The 26,083-nt window shown below is 40.1% G+C and overlaps 1 pseudogene; it reads right to left on the reverse strand.

The window, feature by feature from the left end:
* Positions 1–22,880, reverse strand: part of LOC116116824 — a 65,679-nt pseudogene extending 42,799 nt beyond the window's left edge.
* Positions 22,881–26,083: the final 3,203 nt, after the last annotated feature.

Genomic DNA, 26,083 nt, shown 5'->3' on the forward strand with positions numbered 1-26,083 from the left:
TGCATTCTGAGGCCCCTCACTAAAGGCGGTGTGCATGTGGGACTATGTCACTCACGGGCTCCCGATCGCAACAACCTTCCTTCTTTTTATCTTTTTACACTTCTTTAAATAAAAATTCAGATTTAATTTCTTTAATACTCTTATTCTTTCTATGTTCTCTTTAACATATTTAGTGCTTTTTCTGCTTTATGAATAGTATGCTTGTAGATGGTTTCATGCTTATAATTGTTTCTAAATTCACATGTTTAAATGCAATTATGCATTATGGAATGCAAACATGTCATCTCTACCATCTACAAACTCATCCCAAGTATCACATAATCATATCATACATGCACTTTTCTTGACATTCATCAAAAATTCATGTGCACAAATCAACATTAATTTGGCTACACTTCTATCTCATGCTAGGCCACCAAAAATTTGGAATAACATCCTCCATATAACGCTAAATCTGCCAAAAATACACGCTCCAAAATTTCCACTTCAATTCTTCCAAATTTCATCAAAACTTATCAAGTATCAAATATACAACCCAATTCATGTATAAGTTCTAATATACTTCAACACCAAATCCATCAACAATTCTACACATCAACACATATATACATAAGAATTCTCTATACAACATAACTTAAATCATACTTAGGGTAGGATTTACTACTTTGATATAAGCACTGAAAGGGGGAGCTCTTCTCAAATTTTGGTTTAAATTACATGTTATTATGCTTAATTGAACTCAATTTTTGCTTAGTTTTGTCATCAATCAAAAAAAGGGAGATTGTTGCCCTCTCATATGTTTTGATCTGCCAAAACTAACCAAAAAGTTGATTGATTACTAATTATAACATGTTAAGGTATGACCTAAGTCATAACCAATCCAAAACAGGCACAACAGGTGATTTAATAGTGCACAAGCAAAATTCTGCTTAGACACGATGGTGTGTGATAAAGGAACGACCGTTCCATGGTGGAAAATAGTCGTGCATCATTGCACAATCTCGTTCCACTAGTTGGTAACAATTCTGCCATCCCAAGTGGCACTCGTACAATCAAACACTTTTCGCATGACCAGACAGCACGATTGTGCATGCTAGAACAAAAAAGTCAAGAAATTCAAATCCAGAATCCTTTGCGCTCTTGATTCATTCTCAAAGGTCAAAGGCAAAACTCTAAGTTCAATTATGGAATGACCATTCCGTGTGTTGGAATGACCGTTCGTATCTGAAGAAGTTTTGCACGACATCGTTTCAAGAAGTTTTTAAGCTTCTCGAAGAATTAGAAGATCATCTGGACATGCTTGTTCCAAGTGGTGGAATGGTCATGCATGTCCTTGGACAACCGTACGACATGATGGAATGATTGTTCTAGTTAACCTAGATTTAGAAAATATGATCGTTGCATAAAAAACGACCGTTCGCGATTGTGGAACAACCATTTCTCTGTGTTTTGCAGACTTTTTAGAATCGCCTTTAATGCAGCAACTTCTAATTCTTTTTGGTTTATAAAAGATCAACACTCCTAGGTTAAATCAGAGATGAAACAACAAGAAAACATTCTAAGATAATCCCTAGAGCAAAAGATCCAAATCAATCACTCTCTCTTTTACTCATTTGTAGACCTTTGAGAGTTTATTTGTTCATATTGTGTATACCACCCTACTTTGAAGAGATAATCATTCATAAACCTTTTTAATTCCTTTGTTAGTGGCGAAATCCTGTAAAACTAGGTGCAATCCTATAAATCTACGTGTGTGAGGCAAAATCCTTATTAAAAACTATTGTATTGGCGAAATTCAATTCCAGTGGAACTTCAAGGAGGTTGCCTTGAAGAGGTGGATATAAGAGGCTTGTGGATATAGCTTCGAAATTCGAACCACTATAAATTCCTGAGCATTTATCTCTCTCTCTCTCTCTCTCCCCCCCCCCCCCCCCCTCTCTCCACTCTTTATCATTTATTGTTTATCTTTTGATGATTCTCATTTACATAGCTTGTTCATGAATTTATTGTTCTTATTTATTGCTTACATACCATTTATTACTCTTTATTGAACTTTTTCAAAGTTTATCTATTCTTTATCATATAGTTATTAAACTTGTTTGTTGAATATTCATTAATTACATAGGTTTATCTCACACTCTTTCAATGCACGGAAGAGATCAAATGGTCAAGTCATGACTAGAGATTTGTTGTTAATGGAAGCAACAAAAGAAGGATTAAAGGTGAATTCTGTAGCCTTGTTGGTGAGAAAAATTGAAGACAATCAAAAGGAATTGAGAGAAATTTATTTGTGCATGGTTATTAAGTATTTATGCAATCGCATGAATCTCCCAATAACAAAAGATGATTCAGACCAAATGATAGCCTTCAATGACTCTAACATATTCTCTTAAAATTCACTTCAAAGAATGGGGTTGATTAAGATAAGACCTAATGGATCAACTTTCTTAATCCCGACTGAAAAAGGAGGAAGAGATGAAGTTGCTACAGATCCTTCGAGTGGAGATGAGGTACAGACTCGAAAAAGGACAAGAACTGAAATTGGATCAAGTTCAAGATCTGTGCCTCGCAGCCTTTCGGATGAAGTCTTGGATAAGGTTATAGCATACTTCGATGTGAAATTCGACAAGTTCAATAGTGTCATACATATCAATATCAACTTTTGAGCAACCAAATAAATGAAGTTGCAAACAACCTCCAGAGCCTTCAAGCCTTCCTATCCCAACCTCCTCAACCCACACATACTCCTCATCTACCATCACCTCAAAACCAACAACCTTATCATATTTGCTTTTACTTTTACTTTCAGTTTCTTATTTTATTTTTATTTTTTGTGTGTGTGTTTTTGTGTCATTTTTTTTCTTTTCAGTCAGTTTTTGTAGTTTATTTTGCATATGGGAAACATATGTGTCCTTGTGACACTTAATTGTTTGTTCTTATAAGTTTTACCTTTAATACAATTGCATTGCTTGTATCTCAATTACTTTTCATCTTTGTATGTTTGCCTTATTTGATGGATGACAAAAAGAGAGAGAGAAAAGATGAAAAATTGAAGTTATGCTGAATGAAGATTTGAGAAGTATTGTGAGCATATGCATATGAAGTGTAGTTGTGCTCGTGTGCATATGATGTGTTTTGCGGTTGATGGATATATTTTTGTGAGTATATATGCAAGTTCTTTCTATGTTTTACATATGCATAGTGAAAGGGGGAGCTCTTCTCAAATTTTGGTTTAAATTACATGTTATTATGCTTAATTGAACTCAATTTTTGCTTAGTTTTGTCATCAATCAAAAAAGGGGAGATTGTTGACCTCTCATATGTTTTGATCTGCCAAAACTAACCAAAAAGTTGATTGATTACTAACTATAACATGTTAAGGTATGACCTAAGTCATAACCAATCCAAAATAGGCACAACAGGTGATTCAATAGTGCATAAGCAAAATTTTGCTTAGACACGACGATGTGTGATAAAGGAATGATCGTTCCATGATGGAAAATAGCCGTGCATCATTTCACGATCTCGTTCCACTAGTTGGTAACAATTCTGCCATCCCAAGTGGCACTCATACGATAAACACTTTTCGCATGACCAGACAGCACGATTGTGCATGCCAGAACAAAAAAGTCAAGAAATTCAAATCCAGAATCCTTTGTGCTCTTGATTCATTCTCAAAGGTCAAAGGCAAAACTCGAAGTTCAATTATGGAATGACCATTCCATGTGTTGGAATGACCGTTCGTATCTGAAGATGTTTTGCACGACATCATTTCAAGAAGTTTTTAAGTTGTTGGAAGATTTGGAAGATCATATGGACATGCTTGTTCCAAGTGGTGGAATGGTTGTGTAGCGTCCTTGGACAACCGTACGACATGATGGAATGACTATTCCAGTTAACCTAGATTTGAAAAATATGACCATTGCGTCAAAAACGACCGTTCGCTATTGTGGAACGACCGTTTCTCTGTGTTTTACAGACTTTTTAGAACTACCTTTAATGCAGCAAAGACTAATTCTTTTTGGGTTATAAAAGATAGACACTCCTAGGTTAAATCAGAGATGAAACAACAAGAAAACATTATAAGATAATCCTTAAAGCAAAAGATCCAAATCAAACACTCTCTCTTTTACTCATTTGTAAACCTTTGAGAGTTTATTTGTTCATATTGTGTGTACCAGCCTACTTTGAAGAGATAATCACTCACAAACCTTTTTTAATCCTCTGTTAGTGGCGGAATCCTGTAAAACGAGGTGTAATCTTGTAAATCTACGTGTGTGAGGCGAAATCCTTATAAAAAAAACTATTGTATTGGCGAAATTCAATTCTAGTGGAACTTCAAAGAGGTTGCCTTGAAGAAGTGAATATAGCTTCAAAGTTTGAACCACTATAAATTACTGAGCATTTATCTCTCTCTCTCTCTCTCTCTCTCTTTGAACTCTTTATCATTTATTGCTTACTTCTTGTGATTATTCTCATTTAAATAACTTGTTCATGCATTTATTGTTCTTATGTATTACTTACATAACATTTTTTGCTCTTTATTGAACTTTTTCAAAGTTCATTTATTCTTTATCATTTAGTTATTAAACTTGTTTGTTGAATATTCATTAATTGCTTATTTGCTCAAAAGTGAATCTTACGTCCACTATAGTTGTATTAATGGATGATTACAGTCAGGTCGCATATAGCAAGCCGAGTTATAATCTAGAGAAAATTTAAATACAGAGAGAGAGAGAAAGTCTGCTCTTGGAAGATTAAAAAATGAGCGGATCCCATAAATGAGAGAGGAGCCTTTTATTTATATTCGAGGGATTCAAGGTAATAATCATGATTCTATAGTTAGGTAGGTGTGGTACAATTCCTAACCTGCTTCCCATTGGTTGACTGCACAGGAGATATCCTTAAATCACATACGGCTTGGGCAGGTAGACAATTCCTAGCCACTCACAAGCCAAGCCTTCACCTGCCACACTGATGACAACCTTACCTCTTCCATCTTGCGCGATGTGGTAGTGTCTGGATGACACAAAGCCTTCCTGAACTCTAATTGGCCCTTGTTGGTGTGAGCTTATGTCAACCTTGGTTTTTAGGGCATAATAGAAGCCCCCCAGTTTTTAAGGTTTAAGGATTGAACCTTGAGAACTTTATGATTATGCCGCAACCTGACTTACTCTGAGTGATGCCTGATCGAGCTATATGAGACAAGCAGTTAAGATAATGTGAAACTAGTGGTTTAACCCCACCAACGAACTGTAAGAAGGTCGCAACATAGGTCTCTAAGAATAGCACAAGCGACCTGAGGCGGCCTCCTCCCACAGGTTCAACAACCTGGGTCGGACCCTGCTTAGTGTTATACCAACATGCTTTAAACTTCATCCATCGATCGCGACCTGAAAATACTTAGCACATTTTCTTTCCAAAAACAAGGGATCACGTCATCTCGAAATTGATACATGGAGAAGAGTGTTTTACTCGAACGACCTTTTCAGATGTTATCCGTTGTGCTTGACAGCTAGTCTGGTCAATAAAATAAACTTTATTCTGACAGACTTGTCTCTTGCCCAATAAGTTCTAGCCATGCGCATTAAATGTAAGCCATATTGAAACAACATTCCCTTTCAAAGCATTAAATGCAAATGAGGGTGCATTTAATGTAAAGGAGGTAACTACGCCGATGCTTAGTTACTCCAATGGAGGGAAACGTCGATTGGCATCCATGAAGCGTGAATGTTACTTGATGAGAATGCAAAATGCCATATTTATCCCCCTTAATGTCTAGTATTTTATACTTATTTGTTGCCTAAATGTACTCATTATTATTCTATTTTGATTTAGGATGCAAATGGAGGCGTTAAATGCAAAACGGAACTAATTAGGTGAATTCGGATAGTTTTCACATTGCTCCGTAATCTGGGCATAACTCTCTCATCCAAGCTCAGATTGAGATGATTAAAAATGTTGTGGAACCCTAAGAAATATATCTACAACTTTCATGTTTTTAGTTTGGAGAGATACTCGCTGCATCAAGGTTATAATCGGGCTTGAAGTTGACGCACCTGGACTGCCGACGTTTTGGAACATTCTGCCCTATCGTGCAAGTTAAAGAGGCAGTTTATTATTGGAAGATTTGAAGACCTGTTGCACGCAAGTTACAGTAGACACACCACTTTCCTATTTTATTTTATTTTCAATTAATTAGAATCAGATTAGGATAAATGTTATTTTAGGATATTAGAATATTTTGAGGAGATTTAGTAGAATTCAAATACTTCAATTTGAATGGGATATGTTTAAAAAGGGAGAGAGATCAGATTGACAGAGACACACATGCCTCTCCCTCTGATCTTCTTGAACTTTTCCTTTGAATTTTCGTGATGGCCATGAGTGGCTAATTTTTATAACTTGGTCGAAGGAAACAAGATGTCGGAATCAATAAACTGTGAGATCTATCTGTTTTTAGTGTTCAATTTATGTTTTGAGTATTGGATGTTCTTCTATGCATATTGTCATGATTGTTGCATTTAATTACTAGGAGGCCTACTAGTTTATTATTTGTTGCAATCTACTGCTAAGTTAGATATCAAATCCGCAATTGTTTGATCCCTTTAACTTGTGAAGCAATTAAGGTTTAAGAATTTGCTGCGTCAGGAATTGTTAAGTCTTAAGAAGAACATTTGACTGAATTAAATAAAATTGCTTGTGTTTGTGTTGTTTAGCTTCATCGATCTCTCTAGGTCTTAAGGCTGCCACTAGATTAAATCTTTAGCGCTTGTCTAGGGTTGTTTAGTAGTAAGATTAATTAGATCGCTTGTTTCCTAATTAATTACAACTAAGGAGAGATAGGAAAATAGTTCCAACGGTGAATACTTAAAGTAAGAATTGATTTATTTTTGCATCAATGACCAGTTATAAGATTCCGATGGTGGATGTTGACTTAAACCAAGTTTCATTATTTTGATTGATTTCAGTAATTTAGGTTGTATATCTTTTCCTGAAATTGTTTCTGTTTTTACTCAAATCCCCTCATACTGGTTCACGTAACATAAAACTTGGCTAGACACTCTCCGTGGGAACGATCCCTACTCACACTACTACGTGTATTTTTTAGGGTTTTAATGCTGGGTGCCTATGACAGCACACCATTACTGTTCACGTGGATTAATGACATGTGGTCATAATCAATGGCGAGAAACATATCCCACATAAGCGTCACTTGCTAGGGAAACCAATTGTCATCTTTCCCCCTATAAAACCCCAGGTTTGCCTCAAGTTTTATCACAGAACTAACATTTTCAGAGAGAAAAACAAAACTCTTGCACTCGCAAAGTCGGTCCGTTCTTTTTCCAGTTGATGCGCACTCTTCGTTACGACAGAGAGTTCATCCCCAACAGTTAAGAGGTAAGGAGGACTTCTCCTTCATTTTCCTCTTTTATTTCTATTGAAAGCTTGACTTTACGGTAATGATGGGTATGAACTGTCTAGTTAGCTTACACGATGCATGTTTCTAGTTAGTGGTAAAAAAAGAACTTTTTTCTTTATAAAAAGTGAGAACCTGGGGCATAGATTCTTGGGAATTCGTTCTTAAGTGTTTTTAAGGTTTTTCTAGGGGTTAAGGAAGGTAAATTAGGGTTTATTTTTCTCTTCCACATCATCGTACGGACACTGTACGAAGACTGAGTCATCTCTACATGTCGCTCCTTTTTTAGACTTTAGGAGAAATGGACACTTCAGCGACAGAACAGTCGAGGGGACGAGCTAGCAAGCGCCGGGCACCTCAGTAGCTCCCGTGCAAGAGACATTATCAATGGCCACCCAGGACGAGATACAGAAAGCAGTGGACCAGTTCACACTTAGGGTAGATGTCTACCAGCATAGGACGTACACAGCTCGTAATCCCCAAGAGGGAATGGCTGCGATCTCTGAGGCAATCTTTAAGTGTGGGGCGTTGATACCTTTTCACCCCTTTATCAAATGAATCCTTAACCACTTTGAGGTCCCGCCATTACAATGGACACCTAATGCGTATATGATAGCAGTTGCTATGTATGTTGCATGTGGCGAAAATGGACTTGGCGAGCTGACAGCGTTGGAGCTCGCATGCACTTACTGTTTGAATAAGATCAAAGACAAAGTCTCTTATTACCTCTCGAAGTGATCTTCAATCGAGAGAGGAATATTTGGCTACCCCAGTAATGTCGGGGCTTATGAGACCAAATTTTTCTTTTTCGCATATGATGGTGTTTGTCAATTTAGGGAGCAGAGTAGGTTTTCCTTTCCTTTGATTTGCGAATTGTACCTTTTTCTTCAGCTCCTCTTCTATAGGTGAAATTAATGAACTTTTTGTCTCTTTGTAGAAAATAAGACGACTAGGTTGATGGCTCTGATAGACTTTAACCAAATTGTGACGTTCGATCTTCTACCCTAGTAGAGTCGCGACGCAAGACTACTCATGACTACTGCCAACTTACGAAAGTATGGTTTTTTCAATTCGGAAGCATCTTTGGAACCCCTAACCCGTAAGTATCTTCACACTTAGGATACATCTTTTTTTTTTTTTTTTTTTTTTTTTTTTTTCAGAGGTGACCTTTTTGCTAACATGCTTCTATGGTGCACAACGACCATGCCACCTAGGGTTCCAAAGCCATCGACGAGGACTAGGGGGTTCATATTTCCTCGGGTCGATCCGACCGAGCCAATCGAGGTGACCCTCAACGATATCCCCGTAAGAGGGATACAAATTGGTGCCGAAAGGTGAACATCCACAGAGCGATGTGGAGAAGCTTCTCGGCCCGTGGCTACTCGAGTCGCAAAGCTAAAAACCATGGGCCAGAAGACCAAGAAGAGGAGTAGCTTGCTGGAATGCCAACTGGCTACGGCCTTCAAGGAGTTTGTGGCTTCTCAACCTGCGGACCTGGTGGCTACCGCACTTTAGTTGCAAAGCCGGGTAAAACAGTTTGTTCTTGTCGGGGACTTTTTAGTATCAGTTGATTTTTTAACTTTTATGATTTTCGGGAAAAATGAGGCAAACTCTTGTTTCTTTTCTCATATAGTCCCTGCTCGCCTTACACATGGCCCAATAAAAGATTAATATAGACTATGTTGGAGGATTCCACGAGCTGAGGGAAGAGAATACCAAGCTGAAATAGGACTTTGTGGCTTTGGACACAAAGACGAAAGCGATCCATATTCAGGAGAATCAGTACTTGGTAGAGAGAAATTCTGCCCTTCGCATAGTGGACTTCTAGAAGGCAAAGCTTGAGAAGAGAGGCGAGGAGAATAAGGAGCTCCAAAGGACACTGACCAGACTTACCAAAGAGTGTGGCGAGAAAGAGAAAGAGCTAAAGGCGAACTCTGAGTGTGCCAGGAAGGTGGAGGAGGACAGAGCTCAACTGTGGGAAAACTTTGAGAAGCAGAAGAAGGCTTTGGAGGTGGATCTCAAGCTGCTCTAAGGGCGAGTCACTTCATTAACTGAACAGATGAAGCGACAAAACCCTGAACTCGAGAGAAGAGCTGCTAATTGGGCAATACAAGCCATCTACAGCTTGCAACCGAGGAATCCAGGGATGGACCTCCCCGACCTCCCGAATGAATACTAGGACATCCTTGCCTCCATGGCCCAAGCTGATGATGCTGAGGAGGAAGAGGGACAAGAGCCTCCTCCGAAGGATGACTAGCTAGAGGCATACGTCCTTAAGGACCAAGCAGCTGATTGGGCTGTCGACGACCAACTAGCGGATATAGAGGTCGCACCCAGAGAGCTTGGAGGCGGGGACCAGTGATCGCCTCTTCTATTTTTCACAGCTTTCCTTTTGACTCTTCCTATTTTTTTTTTTTTTTTTATCTTTCTGCTGCCCATTGTATTTATTTTAACATATATATAAAAGAAATGTTTTCGGCCACTTGTGATAGTACTTTTATAATTCAAGCACTTCACAAGACTAATATTATACATCTGATCAGAGAACTTGTAAAAATATTACAACGAACAAGATCATTCAAAAGAGCATGACACAAATTTTCCTTCAAGAGAAAGCAGAACGATCTTATTCATAAAGATTACAAGCAAAAGAAATGAACAAAAGTAAGAGCGGGTTCGGAATTACTGGTAATAGAGGCGAAGATGTTCATCATTCCAAGCTTGCGGTACTTTGGAATTGTTAAGCCTCTTGAGGTGATACATTCCAAGTCGTATTAACTTAGCGATGCAATATGGGCCGTCCTAGTTAGGTCCCAATACCCCTACACTTGTTTCCCTTGTATCGAGAATGACTTCTTTCAAAACCAGGTTGCCGACCCAAAAGTCTCTTCTCCTGACCTTAGAGTCGAAGAACCTTTTCGCCCGCTGCTGGTAGGATGCTATCCTTAACTGAACCTTGTCGCAGCGTTCTTCAACTAGGTCCAGACTTGCACGTAAAAGTGCTTCATTGTCTATCTCATTGAATAGGTCTCTCTAGAGTGAACCAGTTCCTACTCCACTGGAATCATAGTCTCGCAGCCATATACTAGCGAGAAGGGCGTTTCCAAAGTAGAGGTTCTCGGAGTTATTCTGTAATACTTTCTTTCTAGCTAGTATACTTGTAAAATAATCAGTAAAACTCATTAAAATATATATATAAGAAAATACACATAAACGAGTAATAAAGTATGGGCCCATATTTAATTTTTCTTTATATACAAATATTTACAAAATATACTCAAAATAGCAACTTAACAGTGTAGCCCAACCCTTCCATTGCGTGACGTTCTGAGCAACCGCAACTCACTTATTACCTGTAAAAACATTGAAAACAATGGAGTGAGCACTAATTGCTCAGTAAGTAAACCCGCTATGCTACCCTTCTCTCTCCGCTGCTTAAGTTCTAAATTTTCTTTCCTTACATCACATTTCCCGATTATTCTCTATTCTTTCTCATTCTTTCTCTATTTTGCTCTCTGTTTTTCTCTCAATTTTCTAATTTTTCATTACTCATGATAATGAGCATGGTCTTATGCATATTCATGCATAGATTATGCATTTCCTTTTCTATTTTTCTTATTCTTATTCTGTTACTTTTTTCTATATTTCTTTCTTTCTTTTCTAGTCTTTCTTTCTATTCTTTCTTTCTTTTCTAGTCTTCCTTTCTATTCTTTCTTTCTTTTCTAGTCTTTCTTTCTATTCTTTCTTTTCTTTCTTTCTATTCTTTCTTTCTTTCTTTTCTTGCCGATCGGACTCGGTTGAGGCATGGATTTGGAACCCTGGTCGTGTGAGTGAATTCTCTAATTATGGGTACAATCCTCATCCACACACACTTCTAACAGACTGTATAATTTTTCTTTCTGAATTCTGAGGCCCCTCACTAAAGGCGGTGTGCATGTGGGACTATGTCACTCACGGGCTCCCGATCGCAACAACCTTCTCTTCTTTTTATCTTTTTACACTTCTTTAAATAAAAATTCAGATTTAAATTTCTTTAATACTCTTATTTCTTTCTATTTTCTCTTTAACATATTTTAGTGCTTTTTCATGCTCTCATGAATATGTATGCTTGTAGATGGTTTCATGCTTATAATTGTTTCTAAATTCACATGTTTAAATGCAATTATGCATTATGGAATGCAAACATGTCATTCTCTACCATCTACAAACTCATCCCAAAGTATCACATAATCATACTCATACATGCACTTTTCTTTGACATTTCATCAAACAATTCATGTGCACAAATCAACATTAATTTGGCTACACTTCTATCTCTATTCTAGGCCACCAAAAATTTGGAATAACATCCTCCATAATTAACGCAAAATCTGCCCAAAATACACACTCCAAAATTTCCACTTCAATTCTTCCAAATTTCATCCAACCATTCATCAAATATCAAATATACCAACCCAACTTCTCATGTATAAGTTCTAATCATCATTCAACACCAAATCCATCAACAATTCTACACATAACACATATATATACATAAAGAGAATTCTCTACACAACATAACTTAAATCATACTTAGGGTAGGATTACCTACCTTTGATATAACAAATCTGTAACATCTACTGAAAACTGTACAATGCATGCATAATAACCATAGAAAGTTGGGCCCAAAGTTTTCTTTTCATTACAATTCATGTGTCTTTTATACATAAGAGTACTGTTTACAAAAATGTATTTTAAAAGACAAAACAGGGGAAACAGTGTAGCTATTCCTCATTGCTTGCCGACGCCCCTCCGACCGCAACATCACCTAGAACCTGCATCCACAAAGGAAAATAACGGGGTGAGCACAAAATAATGCTCAGTAAGTAAAACTCTCATATGTCTGTCCTCGTATGAATAACTCTTAATTCTTTCTTTGCTATCTCTGATTCTATTTCTGTTTCTAAAACATCATGGCCATCTTACGGAGGTACGGCCGGATGGCGTTCACACAGCACCATCTCACTCTCTATAGCTATCGGGTGGAATTCACACAGTACTAACCCGTTCTTAGTGACTACCGAGTGAGGATCACAAAGCACCAACTCGATTCTTTCTAACTATCGGGTGGAGATCACTAGCTACCCGTTCCTCATGAATTTTGGTAACGATCACCAAGCATTTACCCGTCTCTAGTCACTATCGGGTGATGGTCACAAAGCATCAACCCCTTTCTACTAAATGTGGATGATGATCACAAAGCATCAACCTACTTATCTTCACTAACCGGTAGCGGTAACAAGCATCTACCCATTTCGACTACTCATCGGGTGACGATCACAAGCATCGACCCATCACTCTAAGGGTATTCGGATGATGATCACAAGCATCAATCCGATTCCCATAACGGCGGTGATGATCACAAAGCATCATCCCAACTATACTACTCTTCTAATTCATTTATTGTAGCATTTTTCAATGCTCTCTACCCTTAGAGTAATTTTACCCACTAAGCTCTCTACTCATAGGGTAATTGCATAAACCATTCCCCTACACTTTCTTAGGTCACTTTTCCATGTACAACTAGTGCCTATGGATGGTTCATCTTCACCAATGCAATAGAGATGCCAACATGCAATGTTGCAAGAATTAAGGTTCATTTCTCATACTCAAACTCTATTAGGCATTTCATCAAACAAATAGTGCAATATAAAACTCTATCATAGCCCTGATTCTAAAACTTTTCTTAACCATCCAAAATGGGGAAAAACCCCTTCACAAAGCCACAAAACCTGCATAGAAAACACTTCCAAAAAGGGAATACATAAAACCCTTAATCCATCTCAACTACCTTGCCAAACCAACAACCCATTTCTCAATTTTGCAAGGTATAAACAATCACAAAGCATAGAAATCTATTTAATCCTTCATACATGCTATATTACATGCACATCACATACATCATCATTTATCAAAACCCTAATCAAGAAAATTCATAAATCAACTTGGGTTGGGTTTTACTTACCTTGTTAAGGAGAGACTTCAATCAAACTTCCTTTCACTTGATTAGCTTACTTCTCCTCAAATCTTAGCCAAAAGAATGAAAACCCTCACACACTAAAATGGATAAAACTCACAAATATCACAAATTAAGGAGAAATCCTTACCTTAGGAAGCCTTAGGTTGCTTTTCTACCCCAAAATCCTTCAAAAATCCCTTGGAAATCCTTGATCAAAGAAAAGAGAAGTTGAGAGGAGAAGAATGGAGAGGTCACGTTGAGAAGAAGAAAATGAGGGTTTCTTTGATTCTAATTCCTTTAATGAAATATTAACACACTCATCCATTTTGCTCTTGTTCTACTTTGGGAATTCCATCATATCCTTTGATTCATTACAAACTCACCCTATCTCAACCTATTCTCCATGAAATATCCTTACATTAACTCCCCACTTTTCCTGCTAATTAGGGGTAGAAGGTCAAATTGTCCTTAAGGATGAAAATATCTAAAACTCAATCAACCTTTTATTCGGGCGTCGCCGTGGCGAAGAAACCTCTGTCGCGCGGCGAAACTTTCCAGGGAGTTCCCCTCGGTTTCAACACATCTTCGCCGCGCGAAGCTTCTTCTTCACCCGGCGAAGCACGGCAGACTGAAATTCTTCGTTTTCAACCAATTTTCAGGGCAAACATTCAACACAGCACTCAATCAACAATAAAACAAAAAAAACTCGATTAAGGCAAAAGAGGAAAAAATAACAACATACCTCAAGCGGGGCGTTACAATTCTCCCCCCTTAAAGAATTTCGTCCCCGAATTCATGCAAATAACTCTGGAAAACGATTCTGCATGTCTCGTTCTACTCCCAAGTGGCTTCCACTTTGTGATTCCTCCAAGGACCTTCACTAGCGGAACAATCTTGTTCCGAAGTTCTTTAACCCTTCGATCTAAAATCTGAACTGGAAGTTCTTCATATACAGATTCTCTGCTACTTCAACGTCTTACGCTCAGGATGTGGAGGGGATCACTTACATACTTCCGTAGCATCGAACATGGAAGACATCATGCACCTGTCCATACTAGGTGGTAGTGCCAATCTGTAAGCCCATTTCCTACTCGTGTAGATCCAAAAGGACCTACATACCTCGGTGCTAACTTCCCTTTTCTCGAAGCGCATTATCGCTTGTAGGGGGAAACTTTCAGAAACACTTTGTCGCCCACTTGGAATTCTACCTCTTCCTCTTCAAGTCGGCATAACTTTCTATCGATCTTGGGCTTGCTTCATTCTATTTCTGATTAACTTCACATCGTCTACTAGTTTCTGAGTCATCTCTGGCCAAGAGCAGTACTCAACTCATCTCTTTCGCCTACTTCATCCCAATGAAGCGGGAGACCTATACCGTCTACCATACAAAGCCTCGTAAGGCGCCATTCTAATGTGACGGTAACTGTTGTTGTAGGCAAATCCATAAGGGTAACCACTCATGCCAGGATACTCTATAATCCAGCAACAGGCTCTCAACATATCCTCGAGCACCTGATTTGTTCTCTCAGTTTGGCCATCTGTCTGAGGATGATAGGCAGTACTGAAGCTAAACGGGTACCACAACTCCTCTGTAAACTTGTCCAGAAGGCTGAAACAAATCTGGAATCTCTATCTGACACTATAGTCTGGGCACACAATGCAATCTGACTATCTCCTTGAGGTAAATCTGAGCCAACTGATCTGTAGTGGTACTTTCCTTTACGGGAGAAAAGGGCTGACTTGGTGAATCTATCCCCAAATCACCCATATTGCATTACACCCTTTCTGCACTCTGGGAAGACCCGTGATAAAATCCATTGAAATGCTCTCCCATTTCACTCCGGAATACTCAATGTTGAAGCAACCCTAACGGCCGTTGGTGTTCTGCTTTCACCTGCTGGCAAGTTAGACATTTAGTCACAAACTCTGCAATGTCTTTCTTCATACCCGACCACCAATAGCCTTTCTTAATATACTGATACATCTTGGTTGCTCCGGATGAGTGGTGTACGGTGTGTCATGAGCCTCCATAAGAATTTTCTGTTTTAACCCTCAATTGGAGGGATACACAACCGATTCTAAAATAGAGGACACCATCTCTCACAAAGAACTCTGATGTCTGCCCTCATGCACTTGCTGAACTATTTTCTGACACCACTCATCAGCATTTGCTTTTCTCTAATTTCCTCTAGTAAAGAGGACTGTACCACAAGGCTGGCATTCTTTCCGGAACACCTAATCTGTCCTTAGACAATTCTTCTATTAACTCTTTCTGTCTGGTAAGCCGAAAACATGGGCTTTTCTACTCAAGGCATCGGCTACTACATTGGCTTTCCCCGGTTGATATTTGATCTCACAATCATAATCTTGCCAGCCTAAACCACTTCTCTGCCTCATATTCAACTCCTTTGGGTGAAGAAGTACTTTAGACTCTTATGATCGGTGTAGATATACTCTTCACACCATAAAGGTAATGCCTCCAAATCTTTAAGGCAAAGACCACGGCTGCCAATTCTAAGTCATGCGTAGGGTATCTGGTCTCGTACTCTTTCAATTGACGAGAAATAAGCTATAACCCTACCCACGCATAACACAGCACCAAGTCCCTGCAAAGAGGCGTCTGTATAAATGTCATATCTACACCCTCCTGCGGTAACACTAGTACAGGAGCTGATGTTAACCTCTTCTTCACCTCTGAAAGCTTTCTTCACATGTGCTGAACAGACAAAAGGAGTTTTCTGCTTAGTAAGAGCTGTCAACGGTTTAGCCAACTGGGCGAATCCCGCTACAAATCGCCGGTAGTAGCTGTAAGCCTAGGAAACTCCTGATTCTTTCACGTTCTCGGTTCTTTCCATTCCAGGATTGCCTGCACTTTACTCAGACTACCGAAATCCCTTCCTTTGATACGGTATGACCCAGGAATATCACTGGTTCAGCCAAAACTCACACTTGGAAAATTTAGCACACAACTTCTTTCTTCAGCCGTTGCAATACTATACTCAGTGTTTCTCATGTTCTTCTCTAGAATTTGAGTAAATCAGAATGTCGTCGATGAAGACAACAATGAACTGATCCAAATAATCATGAAATACCCTGTTCATCAGGTCCATAAAAACTGCTGGGGCATTAGTCAAACCACCAAAGGCATCACTACAAATTCATAATGCCCATATCTTGTACGAAAGACAGTCTAGCCACATCTTGCTAACAACATCGTACCTGATGATACCCGGACCTCAAATCAATTTTGGAGAACACTGCCACTACTTTCAACTGATCAAAAAGGTCATCTATCCGGGGTAGCGGGTACTTATTCTTCACTGTAACTTTATTCAGCTCCCTATAATCAATACCCATCCGTAGTGATCCATCCTTCTTTTTACAAACAGGATTGGAGCTCCCAAGGAGAGATGACTCGGTCGGATTAAAGCCTTTATCTAAAAGCTCTTGGAGTTGCTTCTTAATTCTTGGAGCTCAGTGGGGCCATCGATAAGGGCTTTGATATTTGTGCTGTCCCGGGTGCTAGTTCGATACTAATTCACCTCCCTCTTGAGGCAAACCGGTAACTCTTCGGAAACACATCGGAAAGTCTCGAACTACTGGCACCCTCTGAATCTCAACTGTGGAACATCACCACTCTGACTACATGGGCAATATACCCCGAAACACCCCTTTCTCAACATCTTCCTGGCTTTCACATACTAATCAGCATGCTTAACTGTTGGCCCTCTCAAAACTAAACTATCTCACAATCGAGGTTTAACCTCGCCTTCTTTTCCGACAGTCAATCTCTACTCCATATCTTCCTAGGAAGTCCATACCCAGAATTACATCAAAATCGGGCATATCGAAAAATATTAAGTCAACGATTAACTTCTACCCTGGATCAATAAGGACTCTTTAACAAAATCTCTTGAGTCAACACTAACCCCACGGGTAATTCTATCTTATGGGTTGTGTCGTTCTAGTAGGTTTCAAACCTAATCTCTCAAGCATCCCATAAGATATAAACGAATGGGTAGCACTGAATCAATTAAAGCATAAAAGGGACTGCATGAAATAATAACTGACCAGTAACGGCTGATGGATGGCCTTGCTTCACCCTGTGCCACAGTAAACACTCTGGCATTCGCAGTACCTCCTGAACCCTGGGTGGTTGGTGGAAGAGGAGCTTTACAATCTCTCATCATGTGCCCTGGCTGTCGGCATCTATAACACACTCTTGATCCTCAGACACTTACGGGTGATTCTTCCCACATTTAGGGCAAGGAGGAAACCTTCTGTCCGAGGTCGTTATTCTTCCACTCTTTTCTATTCTGTGTATCGGAAACTTCTTCTTCTGGTTCTTCATTTCTTTGCCTCTTACACCCTCATGCTTCTCTCTCTGGGGAGGAGAGGGTAGCTCCTTTGGTCCTCCTGTCGAGGATCCTACGGGGAAGATTTTATTCTAAAAATCTCTGCTTCATTGCCCGCCTCAAGGCCTCATTGTAATTCTGAGGAGGGTTGGAGCTTGTATAATATCCGGGCTATCTCGGCTTCAATCCATGAACAAACTTACCCCTTCTCAAGGCCGGAGTACTAACTATTCCGGTGCAAACCTTGCAAGAGCGTTGAACTTTACTGAGTACTCTTTCACAGCGCTTGTCCTTGCTGTAGACTGATAAATTCTTGGACCTTTCATGAACTTGGTCCTCTGTTCTATACTCAGCTCAAACTCTTGCCTAAACTCTCCCACGTCATCACTGTCACGTCATGAGTTTCTTCCATTAATTCCCACCAAATTCGGGCATCACCCCGAAACAAGAAACTCGCATACCGGATCTTCTCCCGGTCGACAGGGAAATAAACCGTGGCTCGTTTACGACCCAAGCCACTCTTCTGCTATCACTGGATCGTAGTACCCTTAAACTCTGAGGGTTGATGCTGACTGGAAAGACCGTAGATCGTCACTCTGTTCGGTACTGGGGGAGGTACCGTTGCCTCTTTCGACAGGCGTAACTGGCGGTGTCTGTACGGGGGGTACAACTCTCCCCTGAGTTTCGGCCACTAACTTGCTGTATAATTCCCGGATTCAGCTTCATCCAAGGGAGGGGGCGTAGACTCTGGGGGGTTAGAAGGTTCTCCTTCATTCACCACACCTTTACCGCGATTTCGATAACTACGCTCATCTACAAAATGATCACATTTGAACTCAAGGACAATACTATAAGGAAAGAATACTCACACGGTCGGTTAGAGGACGTCGTGGCGATGAGAATAGTACACTGTTCAATACCAAAATCTTTGCTCTGATACCAAAAATGTAACATCTACTGAAAACTGTACAATGCATGCATAATAACAATAGAAAAGTTGGGCCCAAAGTTTTTCTTTCATTACAATTCATGTGTCTTTTATACATAAAGAGTACTGTTTACAAAAATGTATTTAAAAGACAAAACAGGGGAAACAGTGTAGCTATTCCTCATTGCTTGCCGACGCCCCTCCGACCGCAACATCACCTAGAACCTGCATCCACAAAGGAAAATAACAGGGTGAGCACAAAATAATGCTCAGTAAGATAAACTCTCTATCTGTTCTGTCCCGTATGAATAAATCTTAATTCTTTCCTTATGCTATCTCTGATTCTATTTCTGTTTACTAAACATCATGGCCTCATCTTACCGGAGGTACGGCCGGATGGCGTTCACAAGCACCATCTCACTCTCTATAGCTATCGGGTGGAATTCACACAGTACCAACCCGTTCTAGTGACTACCGAGTGAGGATCACAAAGCACCAACTCGATTCTTTCTAACTATCGGGTGGAGATCACCTAGCGCTTACCCGTTCCTCATGAATTTTGGGTAACGATCACCAAGCATTTACCCGTCTCTAGTCACTGTGGGTGATGGTCACAAAGCATCAAACCCTTTCTACTAAATGTCGGATGATGATCACAAAGCATCAACCTACTTACTATCACTAACCGGGTAGCGGTCATAAAGCATCTACCCATTTCGAATACTCATGGGTGACGATCCCAAAGCATCGACCCATCACTTAAGGGCTATTCGGATGATGATCACCAGCATCAATCCGATTCCCATAACGGTCGGGTGATGATCACAAAGCATCATCCAACTATACTACTCTTCTAATTCATTTTATTGTAGCATTTTTCAATGCTCTACCCTTAGAGTAATTTTACCCACTAAGCTCTCTACTCATAGGGTAATTGCATAACCATTCCCCTACACTTTCTTAGGTCACTTTTCCATGTACAACTAGTGCCTATGGATGGTTCATCTTCACCAATGCACTTATGAGATGCCAACATGCAATGTTGCAAGAATTAAGGTTCATTTCTCATACTCAAACCTCTATTAGGCATTTCATCAAACAACTCATGTGCACTATAAACTCTATCATAGCCATGATTCTAAAACTTTTTAACCATCCAAAATGGGGAAAAACCCCTTCACAAAGCCACAAACCTGCCATAGAAAACACTTCCAAAAAGGGAAACATAATACCCCTTAAATTCCATCTCAACTACCTTGCCAAACCAACAAACCATTTCTCAATTTGCAAGGTATAAACAATCACAAAGCATAGAAATCTCTATTTAATCCTTCATACATGCTATATTACTGCACATCACATACATACATCATTTCTATCAAAACCCTAATCAAGAAAATTCATAAATCTCAACTGGGTTGGGTTTTACTTACTTGTTAAGGAGAGACTTCAAAACTTTTCCTTTCACTTGTTTAGCTTGACTTCTCCTCTATCTTAACCAAAAGAATGAAAACCTCAAACTTCAATATGGGTTAAAACTCCCAAATCACACAACTAAGAAGAAATCCTTACCTTAGGAAGCCTTAGGTGCTTTTCTACCCCAAATCCCTTCAAAAATCCCTTGAAAATCCTGATCAAAAGAAAAGAGAAGTTGAGAGGAGAAGAATGAAGAGTCACGTTTGAGAAGAAGAAATGAGGGGTTCTTTGATTCTAATTCCTTTTAATGAAATATTAACACACTCATTCCCATTTTGCCCTTGTTCTAATTTAGGAATTCCATCCATATCCTTTGATTCATTACAAACTCACCCCTATCTCAACCTATTCTCCATGAAATATCCTTACAATTAACTCCCCACTTTTCCTGCTAATTAGGGGTAGAAAGGTCAAATTGTCCATAAGGAAGAAAATATCAAAAACTCAATCAACCTTTTATTCGGCCCGTCGCCGCGGCGAAGAAACCTCTGTCGCCGCGGTGAAACTTTCCAGGGAGTTCCCCTTGGTTTCAACACATCTTCGCCACGGCGAAGCTTCTTCTTCGCCCCGGCGAAGCACGGCAGACTGAACTTCTTCTGTTTTCAACCAATTTTCAGGGCAAACATTCAACACAACACTCAATCAAATAATAATAACAAAAAACCAACTCGATTAAGGGCAAAAGAGGAAACAATAACAACATACCTCAAGCGGGGCGTTACACAATCCAACCCTTTAAGAATCTTCTTTGATCAAACTCTCTTCCTCTTAAATCCTATGAGCACAAACCATCAAAATTCAACACTTTAAAAATGAAAAATCACTTCTTAGTGCAAGGATCTTACTAAAGATGCTTGGGATTAAAAATCCACTCAAAAATACCCAAAATCTATGAATTTCTTTTGAAGAAGTGAAGAAATTGAGAGGATTTGGAGGAGAAGGTGGCATGAAAATGGGTTGGAGAGTGGCTATGGTTTCACTCTTCAATCCTTGATATAACATAAAATTATATATAGTTCCCATTTTGCCCTTGCATTTTCTTTAAAATTTCATCTATGTCCCTTAGTCAATTACCATAATGCCCTCATTTTTATTGCATTCTCCATGAAATTCTATCTCTTTTCACTCGCCACAATTTCAACTAATTTTGAGTGAAAAGACCATTTTAACCTTAATGCAGGCATTTTCTTCACATTTTCTTAAAATAACTTTAGCAAAAATCAACTAAAGGTATAAGAGCATAAATTAAATTACATACCTCCATGTGGGCGTTACATGTTCCATATGCCCATAGAACTTCTAGGAGGTCATCGGCCCAATTGCCCTTGGTAGCACCAAGCTTGGCCTTCAGTGTGTGCTTGATGGTCTTGTTGACAGCTTTAACCTGACCATTGGCTTGCAGTCTTGCGACTGAGGTGAACTTTTTATGGATCCCTAGCTCATTGCAAAACTTCTTGAATTCCTCATTGTTGAACTACTTTCCATTATTAGAGATAAGTGTATGGGGAATCCTGTAGCGCCACACTATATTCTTGAAGATGAAGTCTTTGAGCTTCTTGGTAGTGATCGCGGCCAAAGGCTCGACCTCGACCCATTTGGTGAAGTAATCCACCGTGACCACAACATACTTGACGCCCCCTTTTTCAGTTGGCATGGGCCTGATGAGATCAATTCCCTACATAGAGAATGGCCAGGGGTTGGTCATTGTTGTCAACTGGTGGGAAGGAGCTCATGGGATGTTCGCGAACCATTAGCACTTGTCACACTTTTTCACAAAGTTGAAACTGTCTTCCTGAAGTAAAGACCAATAATATACCTACGGACAATTTTATTGGCAAGGGATCGTGCGACGGTGTGATTACCACAGATCATTTCATGTATCTCCCTCATAATGTAGTCTACTTCCTCGTCGATTACACATCAGAAGAGAAGGGTGCTAAATCCTTGCTTGTACAACTGATCTCCGACGAGCATGTAACGAGCAGCTTTGGTGTGCAGGATTTTTGCCTCAGTCTTGTCATTGGGCAGAGTTCCATCTCGGAGATACTGAATTATTGGAGTTATCTAGGAGGTAGATTATGTTGTAGCTACGGTCTGCTTAGGCAAGCTGATACTAGGAATCTCTATGTACTAAACTAGAAAACTTTCTGGCACATCGAAGTCTAGCGATGAGGCTATCCTTGCCAAGGCGTTCGCGACAGAGTTATTGTCTCTCAAGATTTGCTTGATCGTGAAGCGCTTGAAAGGCTCGAGTGCTACCTTAGCTTTCTTCAGATAGATGATCATGTTTTCTTCCTTGGCTTGGTATTCTCCCAAAATCTGATTAACAACCAGCTGGGAGTCATTGTGAATGCTAATCACATTTGATCCCATTTCCCTTGTTAGTCGCAGACCAGCAAGAAACGCTTCATATTCGACCTCATTGTTCATAGCTTGGAACCCAAATCGAAGAATTCCATGAATGCAAGTCCCTTTGGGACTAAGGAGGAGAAGACCTGCCCCCACTCTTTTTCTGTTCGAGGAACTATCGACATAGGGGCTCCAAGTCGATAAGTTCTGAACAGTTTCCTGGGTGACTTCACTGGCTGACTGCTTGGATTCTCGATTTGGCTGGTATGAGAATTCTGAAATAAAATCACCAACAGCTTGCCCTTTGATTGCTGCCTTCGGTCTATAATATAGATCGAATTGACTCAATTCCATTGCCCATTTGAGTAAGTTCTTTAGGAGCTTTCGACTTTTGAAGAACTTGCCTGAGTGGGTAGTTGGTTAGAACATGGATTGTGTGGGCATGGAAATAGGGTCGCAGCTTTTCGGAGGTGATCAGCAGGGCATAAGCTAGTCATTCCATCTCTGGATATCACATCTCGGTGTCCACTAGTCACTTGCTCGCATAATACATTGGCCACTGAACTCTACTCTCTTCACGAATGAGAGTTGCGTTGACTGCATACTGAGAGACGGACAGGTAAAGGAATTGAATTTCCTTGGGAAGAGGCTTGGATAGAAGAGACAGCTTTTCGAGATGTTCTTTTATACTCTCTTTTATACTCTGAAAAGCTTGCTTACACTCTGGAGTCCATTCGAACTTCTTATTGGCCCTGAGTATATTAAAGAATGGCAAGCAACGATTTGTTGCCCTCGATATAAAGCGACTGAGAGTCGTTATCCTCCTATTCAGGCTCTAAACTTGTTTTTGGTTGGTCAGACTTTTCATATTAAGGAGAGCTTGGATCTTCTCGGGGTTTATTTTGATTCCCTTTTGGTTAACCATATGCTCCAAAAATTTTCTTGAGGATACTTCGAATGAGCACTTAAAAGTATTAGGCTTCATCCTATACTTTTGGAGTACGTTGAACATCTCAGCAAGCTGCGCTATATGATCTGAAGCAACATGTGACTTGACTAGCATGTCATCAACATAAACTTTCATCGACTTTCTGATATGCTCGGAAAACATATGGTTAACCAGCCACTGGTAGATTGCCCCAGTGTTTTTTATGCCAAAGGGCATGACCTTGTAACAATACAATCTTTAATTTGTAATGAACGAGGTATGCTTTTCGTCAGGTATGTACATCAGGATCTGATTATACCCTGAGTAGGCATCCATAAAGCTCAACAGCTCATTCCCGGAGGTGACGTCAACGAGCTGGTCAATCCTTGGCAAGGGAAAACTGTCTTTCGGACAGGCTTTGTTGAGGTTGGTGAAGTCGACGCAGGTTTGCCACTTTTCGTTAGGCTTCTTTACCAAGACTATATTAGCAACCTAACTTGGGTAACGCGTCTCTCGAATAAACCCATTTGAAAGGAGCTTATCTACCTCACTTTTCAAGGCAGCATAACACTTTAGGTCCATGGCTCTTTTCTTCTAGTGAACCAGCTTAACTGCACTGTCAATGTTGAGTGCATGACATATCACATTCAGGCTGATCCTAACCATATCCACATGAGTCCATGCAAAACATTGACATTCTCTTTGAGGAAGCTCGTCAAGCTTTTGGTGAGCTGGGGTTGAGATTACTCACAATTCTTAACACTCGAGTCGGCTCATATTGATCGACTGATATCTCAGTTAGATCCTTAACCGGCCCACTATGAGGGCACTCCTAGATGCGAGGATCCATGTTGTCTTCTATTGGGCCAGGCTGTGGCTTGATCCTAATGATCGCCATAGCATGCTCGGCGATGCCTATTGGCTTTCCTTTTCCCTTGCACACCATCTGCATTGCTCTTATGTAGTAGCTGCAAGATTTGCGTGGAGATCCTTTTACCTCCCCAATCCCCGTCGGAGTGGGAAACTTCATTTTCAGATAATAGATGGAGGTGACGACCTTAAAACTTCACAGTAGAGGTCGTCCCAGAATGCCATTAAAGGCGGATGAATAGTCTACTACCAAGAACTCCCTCATCTTGGTCACTTTGTTGGTCTCACCCAAAGTGTCAGGGAGTGCGATCATTCCCCTAGGATTCAGATGATCCCCAGTAAAACCGTAGAGAAGGATAGAGGTAGGCTTTAGGTCGTCCTCGTCCAATTGCATTTTTTTGAAACCTTGCTGAAACAGGATATTCATAGCACTTCCATTGTCCATCAACATTCTGTGGACTTCTTACCGACCTATTTCAGGTGCGATGACGAGTGTATCCTCACAGGGATGATGCAATTACACCGTATCTTTCTCTGAGAAAGTAATCTCTTCTTCCATGAGAACCTTAGCGGGTCGCGGCATTGTGCTTATCACACTCACGGGGTCATGACAAGCTTCATGAGCCTACCTTTCCTAGGTACCTTGAGAATTCCCTGTGAGGTGTGGTTTTTCAAAGATGATCCCCATACAGTAGAGACCTTTACGACCACGACGCTTCTTCCATTGTTCCTCTTGATCCTTTTCCCAAATGGGAGTTGGACCATCAACTTACTACTTGAAGTGCCTTTACTTGATGAAGTCTTTAATTGCTTGCTTGAGAGCCCAACACTCATCGGTGTGATGCCCATTATCCCAATGATAGCGGTAATACTTTTTGCTTTGAGGGGGGATTCTTCATGGGCTTTGGCTCTCCGAGCAGGCTAGCCTCTTTTGACTTATCCAGAATGGCCGACACTAAGGCATTCAAAGTAGTGTATGGCTTTTGTCGCGATCGTGATGGGGAACTTGGGCATAAGATTTTTTGGGCTCAAATCTCTACTTCTTTCCTTTCCGCTAATTGTCATTAGCCCATCTGTGATAAGCCCTTCTACTGTTCTCCCTCCGGTCGGGAACAGTGGTCGAGGGATCGGGGTCATGGCAATTAAGAGCCACAAAATTTTTGATTCGGAGATACTTCTCAATAAGGTCGTAGAAGTGGGTGAGGGAAATATCATCCTCATATTGCACTCTTTGGGAGTGCGAGCCACTTTGTGGAGTTCCTTGTGGAATCTATCTATGTAAGATTGGAGGGATTCGTTCCTCTCATGTCGTATGTTACTTAGATAGTTCAACGACATGGAGAACTTCCTATTCATCTAGAAGTGCCTCAAGAATGACGAGCTCATTTGTTGCCATGAGCTGATAGATCCTGCGGGAAGCGATTTGAACTAGCGCTTGGCATAGGCAATCAGAGTTACTGCCAAGTAGCGACATTTCGCCAAGTTAGAGAATTGGTGGAGTTCCATGAGGTCGTGATAGCATCTGGATGACATAAAGCTTTCACGAACCAGATTAACGACAACCTTACCTCTTCCGTCCGTGCGCGATGTGGCAGCGTCTGGATGGCACAAAGCCTTCCTGAACTCTGATTAGCCCTTGCTAGCGTAAGCTTACGTCAGCCCTGATTTTTTAGGCATAACATGTACTATCATTTCTATTTTCCTTCTGAATATAGAACCTTATTAGACTCACTAGTTAAAGATTTATGCAATTTTAACT

The sequence above is a fragment of the Pistacia vera genome, unplaced genomic scaffold (assembly GCF_008641045.1).
Source record: "Pistacia vera cultivar Batoury unplaced genomic scaffold, PisVer_v2 Contig785, whole genome shotgun sequence".
Taxonomy (NCBI): domain Eukaryota; kingdom Viridiplantae; phylum Streptophyta; class Magnoliopsida; order Sapindales; family Anacardiaceae; genus Pistacia; species Pistacia vera.